This window comes from Ovis aries, chromosome 23 (genome assembly GCF_016772045.2).
Source record: "Ovis aries strain OAR_USU_Benz2616 breed Rambouillet chromosome 23, ARS-UI_Ramb_v3.0, whole genome shotgun sequence".
NCBI classification, from domain to species: Eukaryota; Metazoa; Chordata; class Mammalia; order Artiodactyla; family Bovidae; genus Ovis; species Ovis aries.
This window is the reverse complement of record NC_056076.1, coordinates 15260669-15279874: the sequence shown is the minus strand read 5'-3', so window position 1 is coordinate 15279874 and position 19206 is coordinate 15260669. Positions and strand designations below refer to the sequence as shown.

At 37.9% G+C, this 19206-nt stretch overlaps 1 pseudogene; it reads left to right on the top strand.

Moving 5' to 3' along the window:
- Positions 1-11628, top strand: part of LOC101114074 (actin-related protein 6-like) — a 92118-nt pseudogene extending 80490 nt beyond the window's left edge.
- Positions 11629-19206: the final 7578 nt, after the last annotated feature.

The following is a 19206-nucleotide window of genomic DNA, read 5'->3' as shown; positions in this document are numbered from 1 at the left end:
GGGAAGAAGCAATAGACACTGGAAAAGAGTCAAGTTATAAGAGTTGATAATTTGATTAAAGGCAAGGGTGAGTTAACAAGACAGCATGAAAACATGAGAGCAACAGAATTTGGGGAATAACAGGCTCTTTATCCACAAATGCCACCAGATAGAAAGTTTGTAGCAATCTTAAAAGGTACCTATTGTGGTACAGATGTAATTTGGGAATGGCAGTCATGCAGAAGTGGCAGGAAATTTTGTCTAGACTCTTCTTCCCTAACTCCATAATAGAACAAAGCCTTATATGGAGAGGGAAAAGACCACAAGCCTTACTATCATAAAGTCTTGATGAAAAGTCATTGTAGCTGGGAGAAAGGAGAAAAGAACAAGAGGGGAAAAACAGAAGAACAAGATTGTAAGCTGGTCCTATAGCTACAGATGAGGGATGGGCAGGAGAACTGAGACGGCTCAACCCCCAAGATTCAGGAACATGATGCTTCTCTGTCAGAGGTTGAATCTGAATAACAGGGTATACACTCCCTCAGAGCCTCTACCACCAAGCTAACAATCTTCAAGACAATAAGTACTGCTAACAAAAAGAAAAAAGGCAAGAGAGGTAAAAGAATGAACAAAGAGATCCACTCCAAGGCACAGAGCCAAAAGAAGACTTAAAATTAAAAACTGAGCATACTTTATTCTTCCAAACCAATACTTACACTAACTGAAGCCTATGACAGCATGCAAAGGTGAACGACAGCAACAACAAAAATGACAAATTTTAAACCCAGCTCAATTCCTATCTAAACTAACTCAAAGCCTCCATCAGAAGACTAGCAGAACTTATGCTTATTTCCAGGCTTACAACGCCTTTATATCAGCCTCTACTGATTTATATAATGTCTAAATTTCAAAAATATAATATTAACACAAGGTATAAGTGAAATGAAGTTGTTTAGTCATGTCCAACTCTTTGTGACCCCATGGGCTAGCCCACCAGGCTCCTTGGTCCATAGGATTTTGCAGGCATGAATACTGGAGAGGGTCCCATTTTCAGAAACATACTCAGAAAAAGCAAAACAATCATAAAAACTGAACTCAGGTATGCCAAGATGTTGGAATTGCCAGACAAGAAATTTAAAGTAACTATGACCACTGTGTTAAAGATTTTCATGGAAATACAGGAGAACATGAAATCAAAGAGTTAGTTTCAGTAGAAAAGATAGAAACTATTGAAAAGAGACAGATGGAAGTGCTACAATTAAAAAATCACATTATCAGAGATGAAAAATGCTATTCATGGGATCAGTAGACTCGACACAATGGAAGAGAGAATCAAAGAACTTGATCAATAGATCAATAAGAGATCTATTGACCTCTATCAGTTCAGTTCAGTCGCTCAGTCATGTCTGACTCTTTGAGACCCCATGAATCGCAGCACGCCAGGCCTCCCTGTCCATCACCAACTCCCGGAGTTCACTCAGACTCACGTCCATTGAGTCAGTGATGCCATCCAGCCATCTCATCCTCTGTCGTCCCCTTCTCCTCCTGCCCCCAATCCTTCCCAGCATCAGAGTCTTTTCCAATGAGTCAACGCTTCGCATGAGGTGGCCAAAGAACTGGAGTTTCAGCTTTAGCATCATTCCTTCCAAAGAAATCCCAGGGCTGATCTCCTTCAGAATGGACTGGTTGGATCTCCTTGCAGTCCAAGGGACTCTCAAGAGTCTTCTTCAACACCACAGTTCAAAAGCATCAATTCTTTGGCACTCAGCCTTCTTCACAGTCCAACTCTCACATCCATACATGACCACTGGGAAAACCATAGCCTTGACTAGATGGACCTTAGTCGGCACAGTAATGTCTCTGCTTTTGAATTGCTGTCTAGGTTGGTCATAACTTTTCTTCCAAGGAGTAAGCGTCTTTTAATTTCATGGCTGCAGTCACCATCTGCAGTGATTTTGGAGCCCCAAAAAATAAAGTCTGACATTATTTCCATTGTTTCCCCATCTATTTCCCATCAAGTGATGGGACCAGATGCCATGATATTCGTTTTCTGAATGTTGAGCTTTAAGCCAACTTTTTCACTCTCCACTTTCACTTTCATCAAGAGACTTCTTAGTTCCTCTTCACTTTCTGCCATAAGGGTGGTGTCATCTGCATATCTGAGGTTATTTATATTTATCCCGGCTATCTTGATTCCAGCTTGTGCTTCTTCCAGCTCAGCGTTTCTCATGATGTACTCTGCATATCAATTAAATAAGCAGGGTAAAAATATATAGCCTTGACGTACTCCTCTTCCTAGTTGGAACCTGCCTGTTGTTCCATGTCCAGTACTAACTGCTGCTTCCTGACCTCTATAGATCAATAGAAATTACCCTAACTGAAATGTAAAGTGATAAAAAGAGTGGAAAATATTTTAAAAAGAAAAAAGAGCATCTAAGAATTGTTGGACAATATCAGATACCCTAGTATATATGTGATTATATTCTCAGAATGAAAAGAGACCAAAAATATTTGAAGGTATAATGTCTGAGAATATTTCACATTTAACAATGGACACCGAACCACAAATGCTCAAAGAACACCAAGCAGGATAAAATAAATATCACCCCAGCCTCACCCCAAAGAGAGTATTTTGAAGACAATCAGAGGGAAGAAAAATGAACAATTTAATCAGAGAACAAGACAGGACTAACAGCCAGATTCTTGTCAGAAACCCAGTAAGCTAGAAGACAATTCTGTCATCAATTTATTTTCCCTCAGTTCCAAATTGATCCCCAATATCTTGATCTTTGAAAACTGTACTGGCCTTTTATATTTCCTTGGCTTGTAGGTATGATGCTAAACTTTGTTCTCAAAAGGCATCAGAGAGACATTTTATAAGGAAATGATTTGGGGACTCCAGTGAGTTCCAAATAGGTTCTTGGAGTGCCCATGGCTTTTCCTGTGCTTACCTAGAATGTGGATGGCTTCTCCTGCATATGCTTACTGATTTGAACAGTCATCAGTTCAGTTCCGTTCAGTCGCTCAGTCATGTCCAGCTCTCTGTGACCCCACTATGAATTGTAGCATGCCAGGCCTCCCTGTCCATCACCAAATCCCAGAGTTCACTCAAACTCACGTCCATCGAGTCAGTGATGCCATCCAGCCATCTCATCCTCTGTCGTCCCCTTTTCCTCGCACCCTAATCCCTCCCAGCATCAGAGTCTTTTCCAATGAGTCAACTCTTCACATGAGGTGGCCAAAGTACTGGAGTTTCAGCTTGAGCATCGTTCCTTCCAAAGAACACCCAGGACTGATCTCCTTTAGAATGCACTGGTTGGATCTCCTTTCAGTCCAAGGGACTCTCAAGAGTCTTCTCCAACACCACAATTCAAAAGCATCAATTATTTGGCGAGCAACATCAGGAAGCTTGGAGATTTCCCTGACAACTCTGTTGGAAGATTTAATAGCAAAATATCCTCAGTGAGCTATATTACTGTGAGCAACCTTTTCTGACACCCTAGAGGCCATATTCCTAGAAAGGTCCAAATAGTGGATTTTCATCACATTCTGCCAAAGCAGGACCATTTCTATTCTCTTACATTCAACGAGCCAAAGTCATGGCATCTCCAATAAATCTGGGTGTTAGTCCTAGGATGAAGGCGCTTCCTTTCTTGTTTTATCTCAGCCTAGGGATAAGCACTACTTTCTATATTTGCTTTACAATTCTCTGAATTCTTCCTAACCAAACTTTTGTTTCTCTGATTCTCTGTTTTAATCTAACAATTCTTTATATCTAATTTTACCTGTTCATATTGCTGTATTTTTGGTAGTGTTATTAACCCTGGTTGATATACTATAGCACATACTCAAGACCCTCCCCCATCCACAATAGCTTTCCTTACCCCTTCCATAGTTTTCCTCTTCAATATGTGGTTTTTTACTTCCAGGTCTTCAGAAGAGAGACAGAGGAACACAGAGACAAAAATAAATAGCTCAGCAGTGGATTATGCGACTTCTTCCCACACTTTAGGCACCAACCTAGATGCAAGTAAGCTAGTAGAGTATTACTATATTATTCCCAGGAAGAAAATATTGGCTTGATAAGTAAGTAGCCAGCCTCTGCAACAAAATATTAAACTTCCTGTGTTCTAAACTGAAGTATGTAATACTTCCCTCACCACCCACAAATCTTTCCTTTTTTCTTTAATCTCTTTCTCAGTAAGTGTTACAATCATTTACTATTTATCAGTCAAAAACCCTATGGTCACTCGTAATGCCTGGTTCTCTTAAATTTCAACTCTATCAGTGGATTCTGTTGCAAATCTAATTACCTTCCTCATGTGTCAGCCACACGAATCTCTGCCCTGGACTCCTGCAATGAACTCCTAATTTCTAGTTGGCTTTCCTTCTATCAGTTTTTCTTTACAGTATATTCTCTTCAGAGGAGTCAGAGGCAGTTTCCAAAACCTAAAAACGTCATGTGATGATCCCAATCTCATCCTATCAGCAGTTCCCCATTACATTTGACTAAAATTAAAGTATTTTCCTTGGCCTATCAGTTTCTACAAAGTCTGATGCTGAGTTACATTCCTTAACCCTTCTTACCTGTTTTTATTTCATTCTGATCACACAGTAACTCTTGCAGTTTCTGTCTCTTTTCTTGTTCCCTATCCCAGGAATGCTCATGTATTTGTTATTTTAATTGGCATATTTTGTACATTCAGATTCAAATGTAAACATCTCAGAAAATCCATCTTCATTATCAGTCGAAAATATCACCTATTTTGATTGTCCTACGTGTCATACAACAAATCACTACCAGACATCATTATATATTTTTTTCTATTTTATTAATATCTTAATCACTAAAACATAAGTTTCATACAACAAAGGATTTTATTTCTCATTTCTGAGTGCCTCTAAAGTTCTAGAAGTTGAAAAACTTATTAATATTAGTTGAATGGATTTATGATGAGAATGTATCAGTCAGCCACACTTGGGTGGATGTGAGGTGAAAAAAGGAAGCAGAATTGACAAAAAGTCTTTTATATTTTTTAAATAAGGAAACAATGTATAGTACATTTGGGAAACTATAATTTTCAGTGAACAAAGAAAATAGAATGTGAAAATATTAATGATGAAAGATGAGAGGCATGAAACAGGGGTTAGATACAGAACTGCAGTGGTTGGATTTTGTTACAAGCAGAATAAAAAACACATTGGTTGTTTTACTTTAGTAGGGAAGCCAACTGATCAGATCTGTGGCTTAAGAAGATCTCGTCAGCTGTGTTGTGAATACATTAGAGAGAAGAGATTGAAAGAAAATGACACCAGTGTTAACCAGTAGTCTAGCTTAGATGTGGATCTGGTTTGGATCAAGATGATGGTGGCTGGAATAAGGAACAGAAAGATCAAAGGATGCTTCAGAAATGAAATCAACAGAATATAGTTTTGGGGATTTTTTTTTCTTTAATGTGAGAATGAGAAGCAAGTGTGGATCTTCAAATAAAGAAGAAGTTAATTTCAACTCCCCCCAGTTAACAAAAATGTCACTTTCTAGTTTTTACCTTCAATCACAGAGAAAAATGCCAATAGTTAGTCTCTAAATTTTATAAAAACAAAATCTATATGATAATAAAAGTGGCTTTCTTAGTCATGAAAATGAACATCATCCCACTTGTTATTTTAATTGAATTTTTTTTGTGTTCAGTAGGTCAAGGAACCACCCTTCCCAAAGACTCCTAAACATTCCCACAATTTGCTACCAAAGTGTTCTTGGGTAGAACAACATTCACAAACCCTTGAGGGGGAAAAAAAAAAATAGATAAACACCTGCCAGACACTGGGAGCTGTTCAAATATTATTATAACATGCAATATAATTATAACAATTCAATCTCCTGGAAAATGCAATAACCAATTTCCCTGCTTGGTACAAGGAAAGTGAATGTGAAGAGTCCAGGTCATACAACTTTATCTCTGGTATTCTGTCAAGCAATGAAATGCTACTATGTATAAGGAGGATATTTTAATGAAATTTTACAGTCATAATTCTTGTCTTATTTTCCCCTCAACACATCAGAATACCATTTCAAAAATAAGCCCAAGGAATTCCTTAATTTTATAAGTAGAAATAAATGGTTAGGTATGGGAAGGAGTGGTATTTTTGAAGCAATTCCAACATTTTGAAAAATGATAATTTGAAATTAAGCATAGTTTCAGACATAGAAAATAAATTTATGGTTACTGAAAGGGAAATGAAGGAAAAAGGTAGGAGTTTTGGGATTATCACACACACACTATTATATATAAAATAGATAATCAACAAGGACCTTTTGTAGAGCACAGGAAACTATGCTAAATATCTTATAATAACCTATAATAGAAAAAGAATACACACACACACACACACACACACACACACATATGCATAACTGAATGACATTGCTGTACACCCAGCACTAACACAAAGTTATAAATCAACTACATATCAATAAAAAATGTTTAAAAAATAAAAATTAAGCATGATTTCAATATCAAGATCTTTTTTCTTACACATCTTACAACTTCAAAACTGGTTATAAAATTTGCGGAGCCCAGTGTAAAATGAAAATGTGGAGTCCCCTTTTCAGAAAGTATTAAGACTTTTGAAATGACAACAGTAGAACACTAAACAGAGTCAGAGGCCCTTTTGCAATTAAGGTCTTGCTCATAACTTTGAAAAAAAAGTTCTTCACTTTGATCTTTATTTGTAAATAATTGTGAGTTGAATTTTTCTTTTCATTTTAGATAGCTCATCCTGTAACTCTGCTTTTCCAGCCAGGCAAACTATGTTCCTGAAAATGCAACCTGATCTAACATGGTTAACTGACAACCTGGGCATTTCTTTATATCACTGACTATAAAAACAAACTCTAATCATGATAGAGTCTTTTTTTTTTTTTTGACAAGACAAAAGATTTTATTTCAGTTTTCTGCAAAGAGTCATTCAGTCTCCTTTCTACCTACCTCCCCAGTCCCGACACAGTTAGTAATAGAAGCTGCTGCTGCTGCTGCTGCTGCTGCTGCTGCTGCTGCTGCTGCTGCTGCTGCTGCTGCTGCATTGCTTCAGTCATGTTCTACTCTGTGCGACCCCATAGATGGCAGCCCACCAGGTTCCCCCATCCTTGGGATTCTCCAGGCAAGAATATTATGAAATAGCATCACCCACTCAATGGACATGAGTTTGAAAAAATTCCAGGATAGTGAAAGACAAGAAAGCCTGGCATACTGCAGTCCATGGGGTTGCAAAGAATTGGACACAATTTAGCAACTGAACAACAACTAATGAGATGAGTCTCATCTCTTTAACAAGACTCTCAACTCTTTCATTTGCCATCTTAAGCTATCTATATCTGAAAAATTGCTGCTTATTTCAACAATTTTAACAGACATGACCAGCCACTCCACCTAAAACATTTGTTGATTAAGAAAGACAGTTGTTAAAAGTTAGATCAGACACTGTTATACTGAATTTACTGACCAGTGCAATTAAAATGGCTGATCTAGTAATCCTTTGTTTTCTAAAGTTCGTGAGATCCTCAGCTGTTGCAATGGCTCTGCACCGAAAAGAGGAACAGGGGGAAGGGACTGTTTCCTCACCAGCCTTTCCATAAGATTAAGTTCCTCCCTCTCTCATCCTGCAAGGCTGTTTCTAATTTCACAGGAGACCTTGAAGGCTCTGCTTTTTCTCTTATCTCACAAACTAGAGATCCTCTTTACTCTCACTTTTTTTTTTCTATTTTATTTATTGACACATCAAATCGCTACATCCAACCCTCATATTAGTTACTCCCACACCACCTCTTTCAGGTAACATACACACACACATATGCACACACTCATGCGTGCATGCGCGCGCACACACACACACACACACACACACACACCTCTACACTAAATTCTCCAGTCTCACCAGAATGAACTATATGACAGATTGGAAATTCATGATAAAATTAAAATATGCATTCCATATAGCCACAAATGACAGTGGCCAGTGTTCCTTTTATTCAGCATGGGACAGAGTAGAGGAAATCTGCTTACGCAATTATCCCCCACCTCCTTTCTTGTTGAAATGCCAAATGTCAGATTTGACCAGTTATTTTCCTATAGCAAGGTTAATTTCCAATGTAATATTGCCTTTGAAGCCAGGCTTATTCAATGTGAGATGAAGTGGAGATGTGTTGATTACTTAATATCTCTGAATATCACTGATATTTTATTTTTAAAAACTGTTCAATTTTAAATTTTATTTTAAAATTATTCAGCTTTAAACATCTTATATTTTAAGAAAAATAGTAGCTTCTGTTATACAAATCTGGAGAAGGCAATGGCACCACATTCCAGTACTCTTGCCTGGAAAATCCCATGGACAGAGGAGCCTGGTAGGCTGCAGTCCATAGGGTCGTTACCTGTCGAACATGACTGAGCTATTTCACTTTCACTTTTCACTTTTATGCATTGGAGAAGGAAATGGCAACCCACTTCAGTATTCATCCCAGGGATGGGGAGCCTAGTGGGCTGCCATCTTATGGGGTCACAGACTCCGACACGACTGAAATGACTTAGCAGCAGCAGCAGCAGCATTATACAAATCTAACTTTGTTTTCTTTTCTGTCTTCTCTTTTTTAAAAATAATTTTTTGCTAACTTCATCATATCTCTGAACTATTTTGTGTTTCAATCACGCAAGTCAATCTCTATGGTCCAAAACAGAAATTTCTTCTTTTTCAAACTACAAAATGTGCTAAAAATTCATTTGTAACCTATGTTTACTTGTAATCATACTTTTAATAATCATTCTAATCTATGTTTAGTCCTCATTTTTTCAAAAGAGCATCCTTCTGACTTTCAGTTCAGATCAGTTCAGTCGCTCTGTCATGTCCCACTCTTTGTGACCCCATGAATTGCAACACGCCAGGCCTCCCTGTCCATCACCAACTCCTGGAGTTCACTCAGACTCGCATCCATAGAGTCAGTGATGCCATCCAGCCATCTCATCCTCGGTCGTCCCCTTCTCTTCCTGCCCCCAATCCCTCTCAGCATCAAAGTCTTTTCCAATGAGTCAACACTTCGCATGAGGTGGCCAAAGTACTGGAGTTTCAGCTTTAGCATCATTCCTTCCAAAGAAATCCCAGGGCTGATCTCCTTCAGAATGGACTGATTGGATCTCCCTGCAGTCCAAGGGACTCTCAAGAGTCTCTCCAACACCACAGTTAAAAAGCATCAATTCTTCAGTGCTCAGCCTTCTTCACAGTCCAACTCTCACATCCATTCATGACTACTGCAAAAACCATAGCCTTGACTAGACGGACCTTAGTCAGCAAAGTAATGTCTCTGCTTTTGAATATGCTATCTAAATCAATCATTAATTTATGAGTTATGATCTTTGGTGGACAGAAAGTGAAATTGAAAGTTTCTCAGTTCCTTTCAGTTCAGTTCAGTCGCTCAGTCGTGTCCAATCCTTTGAGATCCCATGAATCGCAGCACGCCAGGCCTCCCTGTCTATCACCAACTCCCAGAGTTTACCCAAACTCATGTCCATTGAGTCGGTGATGCCATCCAGCCATCTCATCCTCTGTCATCCCCTTCTCCTCCTACCCCCAATCTCTCCCAGCATCAGGGTCTTTTCCAATGAGTCAACTCTTCACATGAGCTGGCCAAAGTTTTGGAGTTTCAGCTTCAGCATCATTCTTTCCAATGAACACCCAGGACTGATCTCTTTTAGGATGGACTGATTGGATCTCCTTGCAGTCCAAGGGATTCTCAAGAGTCTTCTCCAACACCACAGTTCAAAAGCATCAATTCTTCAGTGCTCAGCCTTCTTCACAGTCCAACTCTCACATCCATACATGACCACTGGAAAAACCATAGCCTTGACTAGACGGACCTTTGTTGGCAAAGTAATGTCTCTGCTTTTGAATACGCTATCTAGGTTGGTCATAACTTTCCTTCCAAGGAGTAGGCATCTTTTAATTTCATGGCTGCAATCACCATCTACAGTGATTTTGGAGTCATGTCTAATTCTTTGTGACCCCATGGACAATACAGTCCATGGAATTCTCCAGGCCAGAACACTGGAGTGGGTAGCCTTTCCCTTCTTCAGGGGATCTTTCCAACTCAGGAATATAACCTAGTTTTACCTTACTGCTTGCAATTTTTTATAAGCAAATCATTTAATTTTAACTTGTATCATAGCTGCTTAAGTAGATTTGCTTGACTCAGTTACTGTAATTTTCTTTTACCTTTACTTTTGCAAACTATCTCTCAAATAAAATCCTTTGAAAATGCTAAACCACAAAGCAAATTGCATTATTATTTCTATAATCATGCATACATACACATACACCTTCAAAAAAAGAGAAAGAGAGAGAATTAATTTAATCTCATGCTTGTTTCAGTTAAACCTGAGCATAAAATGTACCTTTTACATCTCAAGATCAAGATTATGGTCTTAGTCAGAAAGCATTTGGGTTCTGTAAAAAGGTCACAGATGAAGATTATCATACAATAAATGCTAATTTGTTTGGTAAGCTGAAAATGTATGCAATAAAATTTTGTTTCTAATGTGAGTGGAAAAATCAGAAAAGAAAGCAACAGCGGCTAGGTTTTTGCTAAAATGACAATCTTAGTGCTGGATATCAGAGCTTACATAGCCAAAATCGGTTATAGTCATGAAAATGTCTCTTTGTCTTTTAGCTATTAACATTATTAGCATAGAATCATATTTTAACTTCACTTCAAAAATCATTGAATGCAATCTTATTTGAAGAATGCAAGTTTCTAGCAGTATTAAAAGTAGATTTGGGGGGCTCTCTGTGCACATAGTTATTTCCAAGATAATTGTTCCAAAGTACGCTGTATCATCGTAGGAATGGATATTCCTTTAGACATGTATTTCCTTATTTTAGAAGTAAAAAGAAAAAATAAGTAATAAGATAAATATTAAATCATCTAAAAGAGATCATACCTTACAGGCAGTTACATGTTATGAACGAAACACGGGACTGACCAAGGGAAAGAAGATATATACTTTTTGTCTCAGAATTTTTGTAGAGAGATAGGTATTGCCAAGTTGAAAGAAGAAAATGTCTTAACAGTGACTATGTTTTACCTGACTTTATTGCAATTTTAAAGGGCTTCTGTAAGCCAAGAGAAGAGATGGTGTTAAGTGGAAAATATGAATCTGGGGAAAAAATTATTCGGGCCAATGAGAGATTTGCTGTTCCAGAAATACTTTTTAATTCTTCTGATATAGGCATTCAAGAAATGGAGATTCTGTCCTATTCAATTCAGAACAAAAGTAATGCTGTCTTATTTTTTAAAAAAACATTGTTTGACAGGAGGAAAGTCTGGTCTCTTTTCCCAGGATTTTCTCAGAAGTTCCATGGTTCAGTCCAACAGACTCCGACGTTTCTGTTGTGGTGCCTGACAACCCTATTATTTATGCCTGGGAAGGTGGAAAATTGGTATCAGGGAATGATGATTTTGAAGATACAGTGGTAATAAGAAAATATTATGAAGAAAATGGACATAGCATCTGTGAAGAGAAACTTTGTATTGAAGAACCGTTTCTTAAAGTGCTGACTGATTGTGATAAAAGTTTAAGTGTTCTTTTTAAAGGAAGTTAAGGACCTGTGTTACTGCTCATCCTAAGATAACATCTTGAATTTAGATAAATACTTTGATCCATGGTTAATTTTCAAAGGTTTCTTAGCTAGGTTAGTAAGTAAACTGTTACTCGGCCCATATTTTCATTTAAGAGCTAGACTTACTATAACAATGATTTTACCATTTCTAAGAGAAAGTTATCTTTTATTAAAAGAGGAAAGAGTGAGTGCAATTTAAGTTTAATTCTTTATAGCCAAAAGCACAAACTTAACTGTCCCACTGGTCAGATTCCCTTAGAAGATCATTTTGCGTGACTGGCTCGGAATTGACCAGAGTTGTGTTGAGGCTGATATGACATCTCTCTTTTAGAATTAACCAGTTTATTTTTAAATTGCAGTTTTTACTTACTAAAGTTGGAAAAAGTAATCTATGTTTGTGTAATGTTTATTTTTTAGTTGGCATAAGTTTGAAAGGGTGAAGATCAAAGCCAATTTAATAAAGTGATTTTGTTCATTACTGTGTTTCAGAAATGCATTATTTCACTCATAAAAATTCTATACCATTTTTAGGATGAAATTCTTGTGTCATTGGGCTCATGTATCAAATTACTAGCAGTCCTTTAACTAGAATCATGTGCATGCCCCATGGCTTCAGATATTTTAACAGTCCTACTAAGATAGCCTACAGTGAAAGAACATAGTTTCCCAAAGGAAAATTAAGATGAAGAGACAGATGGGTGAAAGAGCTATCCACTACAATTACGTTTGGTTTCTACGGATGGTCCCTGACTTAACAATGGTTCCACTTAATGATTTTTTGACTCTACAATGGTGCAAAAGCAGTATGCATTTAGTAGAAACTGTTCTTCAAATTTTGATATTCTTCCAGGCAAATAATGTGATATGCTACTTTCTTGTGATGCTGGGCAGTGTTTGGGCACATTGATATTCAATCTTTCAGAATCTTATCTCATAGTTTTCACATTTCTGAACATTAGCCATCATCTCCAGCCATGCTGCTGCTGCTGCTGGTGAGTTAGTTCAGTCGTGTCTGACTCTGTGCAACCCCATAGACAGCAGTCCACCAGGCTCCTCTGTCCACAGGATTCTCTAGACAGGAATACTGGAGTGGGCTGCCATTTCCTTCTCCAACCATATATTCATGCAAATTGAACAAGCAGAAACGCTGACTCGGTTCTTCCCTTGCATCATTTCCCTTCCCCAGTGCAGGTTAGGCTTGCCCAGTAGCTTGCTGTGTCAAGTGTAAGTGGTCTGTACAAGACTGGACTCAGGAGAGACACGTTAGTCACATGAACTAACACTTAGAGCATTTACTCTTCCTTCATAAGCTATTGGACTTTCCTCATAGCTCAGTTGGTAAAGAATCTGCTTGCAAATTCAGGAGACCCCAGTTTGATTCCTAGGTCGGGAAGATCCCCCAAAGAAGGGATAGACTACCCATTCCAGTATTCTTGGGCTTCCCTTGTGGCTCAGCTAATAAAGAATCCACCTGCAATATGGGAGACCTGGATTCTATCCCTGGGTTGGGAAGATTTCTTGGAGGAGGGAAAGGCTACCCCTCCAGTATTCTGGCCTGGAGAATTCCATGGCCTCTGTAGTCCATGGGGTCTCAAAAAGTCTGACACAACTAAGCGACTTTCACTTTCACACTGTTTACCTTTCCCTTAACCCACTTCTGACCAAAGAGAAAAAATTCAGACCTGGTTTATGAATGGTTATGCACGATATGTATGGCTGGCACCAGCCACAAGTGGAGTGTTGACATAAAGTTGAATTATCACAGCCATGGCTCAGATGGTAAAGAATGTGCCTGCAATACAGGAGACCTAAGTTTGATCCCTGGATCAGGAAGATCCCCTGGAGAAGGGGAGGGCTACCCACTCCAATATTCTTGCCTGGCGAATTCCATGGATAGATGAAACTGGCAGGCTACCGAACAAGGGGTTGCAAAGAGTTGGACACGACTGAGTGACTAACACTTTCACTTTTCAAATATGTTAAGTGACAGAGTTGATTTGCAACAGCAAGCTTCTGTTTTTTTTTTTTTTTATGTTTAAAAACCTTTTTAGCACATAAGCAATTGCACAGAGAAAAAGGCCTTTGGAATGGCTTTCACATTAAAAAGAATGAAATTATACCACTTTCAGCAACATGGATGGATCTAGAGATTTTGTTACTGAGTGAAGTAAGTCATGTAGAGAAGGAGAAATATCGTTGGGCATCCTTTATAAATGGAATCTACAAAGAAATGATACAAATGAACTTGCAAAACAGAAATGGACTCAGAGACTTAGAATACAAACTTATGGTTTCAGTGGATGGGGGTTGGGGTGGTTTGGAGGAAGGGATAGCTGGGGAGTTTGGGGTAGTCATGTACATACGGCTATATTTGAAATCGATAGCCAACAAGGACATACTGTATAGCACATGGAACTCCGCTCAATGTTATGTAACAACCTGGATGAAAGGGGAGTCTGAGGGAGAATGGATATATGTATATGTATAGTTGAGTCCTCTTGCTGTTCACATGAAACTATCAAAATAGTGTTAATTGGCTATTGCTCCTTGCTTAGTCACTTCAGTCGTGTTTGACTTTCTGCGACCCCATGGACCACAGCCCGCCCTGCTCCCCTGTCCATGGGATTCTCCGGGTAAGAATACTGGAGTGGGTTGTGATTTTCTTCTCCAGTGATAAAGTATGAAGCAAGTGAAGACGTTCAGTTGTGTCCAGCTCTTTGCGACCCCATGGACTATAGCCTACCAGGCTCCTCCATCCATGGGATTTTCCAGGCAAGAGTGCTGGAGTGGGTTGCCATTTCCTTCTGCATAATTGGCTATATTCCAATGTAAAATAAAGAGTTCAAAAAAATAAAAGAAAAAGAGAAAAGTTTATTTTTGTTTCTTGCTTGTTGTTCATGGAAGTTGCCTTCTGCTTATATTTTACTAATTAGGCCTGAAATTTTTGCTGGTAGTATTCTTAGTAAAATTTTCTTTACTCAGTCCTATCAACTTATTGCCACCACATTACTATAACTTGATTCAAGCAATCATCTTGAAATAATTTGTACTTAATTTTATTAGTGTATCCAATTTCCCTTATGAAGATAAAACTCACTGTCATATTGAGACCTATCCTAACTTTATAGCTAAATATTTGGGGCTGCACTAAAAAAAAAGTTACATTTTGCCAACAATGTTTGCCTCACATTTAGTTATTATTTGTGTCTTCTGCTAGGATTTTAATTAGGATATTTATCAGATATTAAGCTACTCACATAATATAGAAGAAAGAAACTGTCTAAGTTCATTTGGGCTGCTCTGACAAAATACTACAAACTGGATGGCTTGTAAACAACAGAAATTTATTGCTTCTAGTTCTGAAGTCCAAGATTAAGGCAGCAGTGGGTCTGGTAGCTGGCAAGACTGCACTTCCTAGAAAGCTGTCTATTTGCTCTACCTTCATTTGGTGGAAGGGGCAAGAGAACTCTTTGACACTTCTTTACAAGAGTATTAATCCCACTCATGGGATTTCACTGTCATGACCCAATCACCTCCCAAATATCCCACTTCCAAATTCGATCACCTTGCGGGTCAAGATTTCAACATATAAATTTGGGGGACACAAATATTCATGCCACCACAGAGCTCAGGAATTTAAAGATGCCTTCTGATACTGGGCTATAGCACAGACCAGCTCCTTGACCAAAGGTATCACATAATTGTTCTGATATTTAGGCTTCATCACTGACCTGAAGGGTTAATGGTACCCACCTCACTAGCTGATGGTGAGAAGGATTCAAATGAGAAAATTACACTGAGATGCTGTTATCAACGCTGAACCTAATATGGTCTCCAAGAGTCCATTATTAAAATGTAAAGAGAGGAGAAATGATTGTTTAGGAGAAGGGGACTGGCCATAAACAGAATTTCCCATTAAACACATTAGCAGATATCAATCTGACTGACTGTCTGTCCTCTTAGAACAGGAAGGTGATCCCAGTGTCAACTGATACATTAATAAGAGAATGAATTCAACCATAAATAACAATCCAGATTCATAAAAGCCTGGGTTTGAGTTCTAGCTTTCTCTTTAGCTGTACACCTATATGCAAGTTATTTAGGCTTTTTTTTTTTTTTTGCCTCATTTTCCCCACCTGTAAAATGATGACAACAAACCTCTCATAGGGTTATTGGGATAATTTAATGAGTTAATATATTTAAAATGTTCATAACAGGGCTTGACGCATAGTAAGTGCTTTGTGCTATACACTGCTATTCGTATCATGCCATTTTCCTAATAATGGAGCGTATAGTGGCTAACTGAGAACATGATTGTCAAAATCAGGCCATAGCTAATGGAACAGACAAATACAGAATTCGTATAGGTAACAGGGATATTTTTATATATTACTCTTTTTCCAATGCTATGGCTAGTTTAGTTAACAGCAGTGGACAAATATAAGTGATAATTAATATTATGTACTAAAGTAGTTGTTTTAAGCCTGGGAGTAAATATAAGAATCAAAAATTTGAATCAGGATGTTCTGTCTTTATATTTTCAAATCTTTCTGTCTGCATGGGCAATAAATAAGACAGAGAGCAAAATATGTTAGGGATAGGGGGAACCAACACTCCTTAACCTGTTCCATGAGCATTTCCCTCTGATTGACAGAACTTCACAGACAATATAGATGTATAGCTCTTTTCAGTCTTCCAGCCTCTGTTGTCCAGATTCTCATTTCTTTCCCTCAGATCTTCTTCTGAATCCTCACCTCTTTCTATGACATGCTCAAAAATTCCGTTTTTCTCTAACTTTTCAATAGTGATTTGTTATTTTTCTTTAGGGTGAGTGTTACTCTGAGGGGATCTTCCTTCTCATTGAATACCTTTCTTTTTAAATACAATAGCTACAAGATGCACACCTGAAAACCATGCTTTTTAAGACTTCACAAAAGTACATTTTATGTTATATAACTAAACTGTTACAGAATTTAGTGCAAAAATTAATGCAGGTTTTAATTTTCTTCACTATAAAGCCCCTCCCTGGAACAATATATTTATTACATCAGGAGTGTTTTTCAATAACCTTAAACCAAATTAGAGAGTAAGGGGAGAAGGAGAAATGTGAAAAGAGAGCTTGAAAGCTTGACAAAACGTCCAATATTCACAGAATCACTTTTAGGACAATTTACAATCTCTCACTCATGCACAAAGTATTAGGGCTGGCACTAGAGAGGAAGAGTATCTTAGCTCTTTAATTACTAGCCCTTGGGCTTTTCCTAATGGAGAAAAATAGACTCCCTCAGGTTCCTCACCTTTTGATCAAGTTTACTTACAAAAACCTGGATGCTTAGTGTATCCTGAGTGTTTGGTTTCATTTAATTTTCAGGAAAGACTTTGGACATTGATTTCTCCTTGCATTTCATTTAAAGTGAATTCTCAATTGTGGACGATAAAACCAGAGCCAAAATCTTTGCCTTGAGCACAAACCAAAGTAAAATCAAAGCATTTCTGAGAGTGTGAGTTGTTCAGTTAAATTTGCTTAAAAAAAAAAATCATCAAGCAATTGCACTGCTGAAATGGATCAGACATGGAGGCAGAAGTCAGACGAGAAACTCTTGGTACGCCAACTTGTGCAGTATAATTTTCACATCAAAGAATTTCAAAACAGGATTTTTGCCAGTATCTTAACTTTTAGCTAGCTGACTCAAATCCTTTCTGGAAGTAAGCAAGTTATAAATTATGACTACATAAATAAATAAATCACCCAGTTCAAGGTTTACCCACCCCACCCCCATCTCATCCTGCATAGTTAGGGTCAGAGCTTCCTTCACATAAAGGCTTCTCTCCTTCACAAAACTGAGTGATATGTGTAAATATCCAGGCAAAAGAAGAACTTTCTGGAAGAAGGAACACGATGTTCAGTGGCTTAACGGTTTTGAAAAGAGGCCTGGGAGCTGTTACACCAAGAGTACAACATAAGGAGAAGGCTGAGTGCACTGAGGGATGATGAGAACTGGAATGCAAATTGAGATAAGTTTGAGAAGGATAAGTTTCTATGCTACTGTAAGAACTTTATCCTGAGAACAATGCAAATCCAGAGGCTGGATAATTCACACTTGGTTTATAGACTGTTTTTGTTCCTCACAACCTGTATAAATGTGTATGAGCCTGTTACTTATTCTAGCCTCAGTTTAGATATCTATAAATGATGGAATACAGGTTAAAACTCTATGCTTTATGTGTATATGACCTACCTACCTACATACACATCTTTTGAAGGAAAGTTATTAAATTTCTAACACAAAGCTACAGATGTTAGTCCTAATAATTATCTGGAATATAAACATTTTTATAACATCTAACTTTTCCAGGTGGATTTACCACCATATAATCCTATTTACTCTATTTATACAATATAATCTAGGCTTTCTTGATACCTAGTCTTTCTTCATTTTGTGGCTTTTGTCTGCAACTATTCTGAGCTCATATCTATTAAAGTCAAGGCTACCCTTTAGATTCCAACACAAACTCTCCATCCTCTAAGAAATCTTTCATGCATCCTCACAATGAACCTAGAATCATCTTTCTTTAAATCCTGAGAGTATTTTGATGTTTTTTTGTACCTTTTCTGTCTTCACTTAGAACTCCTTGTCAGTCACTGTTTCTTACTATATTACCAGCTACTACAGAAAGGATAATCCTATGCTAATATTTGCTATTTTCTCATACACTTTCCCTTGTAACTCCAAAGTGTTTTGTACATACAAGTTTTTCAATAGTACCCTGTGAAATGTTATTCAATGCCTAATTCTAGTCGCTTGATAGAGAAGGCTATGTTGTTACTTAACAGTACTTAAATATATGAATGGTTTCATTGAGATTGAAATTTTATGCCATAAGTAGGAAAATTTAAATAAACTATCTATGGGAGCAAGGAAGAAATTCTCAATAGATTGCAATAGGGAGAGGCAAATGTAGCTTTCTCAGGGAGATTTTTTAAAGCTTATTCCTAATTTATAAACTAATCATCCTGGATACCTATATCAAAGCCCATTTTCCTCATGCAGGTGGTGCATACACAGAGTACTACATGGGAAATCAGAAGACCACTCTTCTAGGACCAGGTCCTCCTCTCCATTAGAGTTTAAATTGGACAGCTAACTTAACCTCTTTATTTACCACATCCTCTTCATAAAAAGGAAAAGACAAATGTCTATGCTTTCCATTGAGAAGGTTCTTTTACAAATCAATAGAGAGAAATAGACTTCCTTGGTGGTTCAGTGGTAAAGAATCTGCCTGCCAGTGCAGAAGATGCAGGAGATAAGGATTCATCCCTGGGTCAGAAAGATGCCCTGGAGGAGGGCATGGCAACCCACTCCAGTAGTCTTTCCTGGAAAATCCCATGGACAGAGAAGCCTGGTGGGCTACAAGTCCATGGGGTCACAAAAAGGCAGACGTGACTGAAGCAACTGGGCACACACAGAGAGAGATAAAATATTTTAAAACGAATCATAAATTTTATTCCATCTTTTTCTTGAATATGTAGTGGAGATTAATTCTCTATTAACTATGAGT